This window comes from Neolamprologus multifasciatus, chromosome 11 (genome assembly GCF_963576455.1).
Source record: "Neolamprologus multifasciatus chromosome 11, fNeoMul1.2, whole genome shotgun sequence".
Taxonomy (NCBI): Eukaryota; Metazoa; Chordata; class Actinopteri; order Cichliformes; family Cichlidae; genus Neolamprologus; species Neolamprologus multifasciatus.
The window spans coordinates 9462652-9468710 of record NC_140449.1 but is presented as its reverse complement, the minus strand read 5'-3'; positions in this window follow the sequence as shown (position 1 = coordinate 9468710).

Here is a 6059-nt window from a genome sequence, read left to right as displayed (position 1 = left end):
GTGTTGAGTGCAGTGACAAGTTGCTGCATGTGTGCTATTTGTAGGGCGATACAGGGTGCTAGTGCCATCCACTCTACACACTGGTCAGGTGGAATAAGGAATGAAGGTCATTTCAAATTCTCTTGACATATTAAAAACTTCACCTTACAACCATTCCTTCAGTGCTGAAATCTTAGAGTTTTCTTTGTACAAAAATAAATAAATACTGCTATGGAGAGGCTAAAAGTACAGCTTGTGAGAGCAGATGATACCCTCCAAATTTGCAGTCTTACCACAGATTAATAAATTGATAGATTTGGAGTACACACGGCATAAACATAGGTAAGATATGAAGCCAATACAGCAGTTTTGTAAATAGTGAGAAAAAGATTTCTCAGAAAAGAGTCTGTGTAGTCTTATTTGTTTATTTTGGTTGTCTCTATATTGTTATCTCCTATATTTATCACTTTGATAATGTTTGATAATGTATGTGGTATGTGGAAGCCTGTCAAAAAATGTATCCTTTTTAAAAATCATCAGCCAGAGCTAAATTTTACCTTGTGTGAAAATAATTTACACCTTCAGGTACAGTTGTCACGCTCCACCTAAAGCTCAGGTCTTCCTAAGGCCATGTGTATAGATTTCTGTGTGCTTTATGTCTCATCTTCCCTGGAAAAATAAGCTAATAACAAGAGCGGGCAAAAGACATAGCAGAGTTTAAGGTGAAGGGTAACAATGTTTTGTCATCAGCAGATTTAAAAACCGTTTAGTTTTCATAGAAAATTGACTCTGTTCACTCTATACTTGTGATATGTCAACAGCAATAGAACATTATTTATTTATGAAACAAGGACTTCAAAATACCTTTAATAAAAATTCTATGATGGCCAACAGCCAGTGAAGGGATTTAGAAAGTCACCTGTTTGAGTGTACTTCATACTAGCATGTAATTAGTAATGGAGTATAGCATTAGTTCCAGCAGCTAACAAGGTTAGCCTTGGTGGACAGTCCTGACACAATGACACCCTTAAGTTAATGACTAATTATCAAAGCCTCATTCGGGGTGTGCTATGTAACTGCCTTAGACATAGTATCTATCTGAGTTCAAGCTACTTTGACTGGAGTGGTGGTTTTCAGTCTCAAGCTGTGACTTACTTAATCTGCATCATTTCAATTGTCATTGATGGCCGGACTGTTCGGTTCCCTAGGGTGTCTTTGTTGCTGCTCTCTGTGCCCAAGGCATTCCAGCTAGGTAAATGCAATTGCAAGGAGCTGTGCTTTGCCTATTTTAGCATTTTCACATTGTCACGTGGAATGATCTGGAGGTACCAGAGAAAATCCATGCTACCATACACTCACCAGTTATATTATTAGTTACACTTCGATAATACCGAAGTGGATCCTCTTTTGCTTACTGTAATTCTTCCTGGCACATGTTCAACAAGATGCTGGAATCATTATTCAGAGATTTTGGTCCATACTGAGATGCTAGCGCCCCACAGCTGCTGCAGATTTTTAAGCTGCGCATCCATCCACATCCCAAAGGTGATCTGGTGACTGTAGAGGCCGTTTGAGTACAATGAACTGTTTAAGAAACCATTTTGAAATGATTTGACCAGACAAGACATGATATCTTGCTGAAGCAACCATCAGAAGAATGGGTACGCTGTATACATGAAGGCAACATTACTCAGGTAGCTTTCAGTTTTTTAGTATTTCTTAGTTGGTACTAAGGGGCACAAAGTTTGCCAAGAAAATAGCCAGCACATCATTACACCACCCTTTTTCTGACCCTACCATCGGCACATCACAGCAGAAATCAAGACTCATCAGACTTGACATTTCTTATCTGCTTTTATAGCTGCTTCAAGGTTCACTGTGCAGTGCCTTCAAAGATTCTCTTCTCCAAATGGTTGTTTGAGTCACTGTCACCTTCCTATTAACTTAAAGTATTCTGGCTATTTTTTACTTTTGCATCAAGAAGGCATTTTTGCTCATGTGAACTCATGTTCCCAGGATAGTTTCTCTTCTCGGACCATTCCCTGTACACCCTAGAGATGTTTGTCCCAGTAGATCAGCAGTTTCTGAAATACTCAGCTTGAGTGTCACCAACAACCATGCTGCAAAATCACTCGAATCAAAAATTACATTACATTTGTTTTGATGTTTGACCTTCAGCAAGTTGCCTTGGCCAACTTGCTGCCATGTGACTGGCTGATTAAATATTTGTGTTAAATGGCAGTTAAACACATTGTGTAAGTGCACCTTATAAATGAACTGGCATATATACAAGTGATTGTAGTTGGAAATAATAACTTCCTTTCAGTAAAGTAAAACTCTGGAGTAATTGTGGATGATATCAAAGATTTTTAAACACCTTAATGTTTGAACAATTTTTAACTTTTCTACAGTTTCACCATTCTTTATATGTTGAATGCAGAGAAAGAGTCTTCTTATTGAAAGACTCCAAATACACAATAAATGGGATATAATAGCCATTCTTGGACAATACCTTTGATTCAAATGTTTTTTTTAAGAATGGCTGTGTTACACAGGTATGGATCTTTTTTTGTATAAGTCACATAAAAATGATCTTTTAAAAAATGCCTTTCAGATATTTCAAGTCCAAGTTGCACTGTGAATACAAACTTTAGTCTAAACTTTCTTCAAAGAAACAACGTTGGCCTTGACAGCATGTAACAGACTGACCCTCTGTACTTTCCAAATATCAAAAGACTCATTTCAACACCCATTCATTCACTTTCACACATTAATATAACACATTCCCTGGTACAATAGGCCAACATACAAACACACGCAGATGGCAGACGCTGGGACCAATCCAGTCTGAGTGTGCGTGTGTGTGTGTGTGTGCGCTTATGTGGCTGTAGGAGGTTGATAGGCAGTGTGTCTGTGTTTTTATGTCCAGTCCAAGTCCTCCTGCGCCTGCCCATAGAAGGAGGCTTAGTGGGCAAGCAAGTACATTAAAAGTACGTATGGGTGTGTGGAACGTGAGGGGGGGTTTTGCTGTGTGTGGTTAAACGGGGTAACAGAGACAAACATGTGTATTTATGTGTTTAAGAGCAAGAACGTCTGTATGAAAAGGCACTGCCAGATACAGAAACAGGCTTTACTCAGTTACTTAGCATTTCTGGCACACTGATAAAGCTCTTGAAGCCATCAGAGTGAATAATATCCAACAGTCTGGGGAGGCCTGCTTAGATTCTCTAGCCAGCCCTCTCTGGTTTGATAAGATTGTGTTAGCCACCACCCCGCACCAACTCAGACTTCAAACAGTTACATATTGCCCTGGAAATTGTCACAGGAAGCGCGTCGAGCAGATAAATTTATTTCTGATCATACATCTAGCTCAATTCATTTATAGCGCCGCCAGGCAGTCAAGCAGGAAGCTAGGATGAAGGCGAGTAGGAGGGACGTGGGGTGGAGTGAAATAAGAGACATGCAGAGATGGAGAATGAGCTGTAGGGAACATTTAGTTTACTTTCTGTGGTTTATACAGCATCCAATATGTAAAAAATGAGTAATGCCTCTTTTTTTTTTCAACCGCAGCCTTCTTCACTACTATAAAATGTAAACAGTCACACTTTTTATTTTTTTGATTAGACACCTTTTCCAACATGTAAGAAAAAAAAAATCATCTTACCATGTTTTAACAAGGTGATAATATCAGAAAGAGAGGCAGCAGACTGCTGCTGTCAGAAAAACAGTCATTGACATCAAGTCACACAGCTGCATATGTGTGTGTAGGAGTGAGACACCTCATCAGGTGGTTTCACCTCGTTGTGCAAGCTGAGACAGTTCTGCACTGACAGCGCTGCCAACTTCCTGCCTCTAAGTATTTTCAGTCTCACTGTCTCCTTTTCACTCTTGTGTGCACATATCACAATGTCTTTTTCGAAATGTTTTCTACCTCTTCAAGCTTCTCAGGCCAACAAGGTTGTGTCTTTTCTTCAAATTCTTTAGACAACTATTCAGAAGGTCCTCCACCAGGTTGCCTTTCTGCATGTCAGCGGCAAACTTGTGATGACATTTTTACAATCGTTATTCTTAGGCTGACTTCAGAGGTGATCGGCAAGGGAGCAGTATTTGAGCAGCAGTTTCTGTGTACTTATGAGTGCATGTTCTGCAAGTAAAAAGGTGGATAAATCTGGAATAAAAATTTGACTTATTGAGTTGTGTCCTGCATTCAACTTTTTAGGGCTCCTTTCTGTGCATAACAAGGTTTATTAAACTGGGGCTGCGGGACAGAATATGTGAAACACAGATGTTATTCTGGACTTTTGTCAAATCTCAGACTGCTCTTCCATCCTGGAGATTTCAGAGACGTTTGAGTTGTGCGGTTTCCAGTGGTTTGTGCACTGGCAGTGGAATTAAGATTATATACTTGACACTGACATTACAAACTTACTTCAGGTACCCTTGGGAGAACGCCAGCATCTAGGAGAAAACACTTCCCTATAAGTGTCCGGGATCAGAGGCCAGAGCAAATTAGAGGATTAGCAGGGCAGTTTCATGAGCAGTAACTCTTTTCATAAGCTAATTAAAACCATGTCAACAAGACCCAATCTTGCACTGGCGTCACACCAGCCACCGAGCCAATTAGTTTCTCAAAAACTGTGTGTGCATATACGAGGTAAAGACACCTCATACATTGAGTTAGAAATAGAAAAATTGCAAAGTATTGCTAAAGTATATGTTTCAAAGACCAACTCACAGACTCACAAAGTGAAAGCAAAACCAGCCAGAGTACTTTGATGAAGGGCAAACTAAAAGCACAACACTCTCTCAAGTTTTCAGAATGAAATTTGAAAATAGGTTTCCATCAGTCAACAGGAAGATTTTATCAGCTTGTACAAAACAAAGACAACACAACAGGCAAACAGTCACTAACACACTTGTATTCAGTTCTGAAAAGGTGTGTGAAACATACACAGATCAGTTAACTAGTGCCTAACAAGGTGAATGACCTAATGGACCAGCTTGATGAATTAATGTCTACCAGATCTGTGGTGAAGACAGCACAGAGTGTGCATCACATTACCAGCTACAGTAACAGACACCGACAGTCATGTCTGTGCATTGCAGCTCAAAACTCTCATTTCCTCACTTGCAATGACACCTTGACCTTTTCATCGCTGGATGTTGTACACAGCAGTGCAGGTGACAGCGTGAGTCAGATGACAAGTTAGATGAGCAGCACACTTCATAGATCTAATGAGGGAATTAATAAACAGTTCAAGATGAAGGACTGAGTGAGTCTGCACAGAAAAAATGATGCTATTTCCAATTAAACTGTTGAAGAAATCATTTGCATTTAATTGTAAACTGTAGAAACCCTTCCATTGTCTGAGTTGTTGCTAGCTCCTACCTTAGCCTGTATAAATATTAATTTGTGTAACAATTAGGTGCTCTTTTGAGAGTCACTGCCAATTGAATACATAGCGTTTTATATTGAGTTACTTCAGTCTACTAGCAATTATACCAATGACTTTGAAGTGCTCTGTGCATCAGAGCTATTAGCTATATGAACGCTATTAGCTTTTTAGCCATTAGCTATTTGTCTTCCTTTCAGTTATAATGGTGTTGTTAATAAGTGTGGCCTTTTTGTAGCACTCAAAGCCAGGCTTAGTGAACCTGAAATAGACAATGTTAGCCTTCGAAGTAAAACACAAACACATTTAACACTTTTACTTTTAAGATAAACATTCTCCATTTACAAGTTCCATCGTGCTTTTCCGTCAGGGCGGGGTGTAAAAGTTGAAAACCCAAAATGCAGACATGGGAGGCAGGTAGGAATGGGTGAGCTGTGTAATCTAAGAGTATGAAAATAACTAATAACAAACAGAAAAGCTCACAAAATCCAACAACTAATAATAAATACACAAAACCCCTGCTACCATACTTACACAATACTTTTCATAGTTTCACTGTAGCAGGTTTGCAAGTGATTTCAGACATGTTGGCGTCTTCCATGTAAAGTGTGGGTGAATATTACAACCTGCTAGCCACCAGAGCGATCGCATGGACGTTTTTAGTTTAGCACCAAATCCATCTTTGTG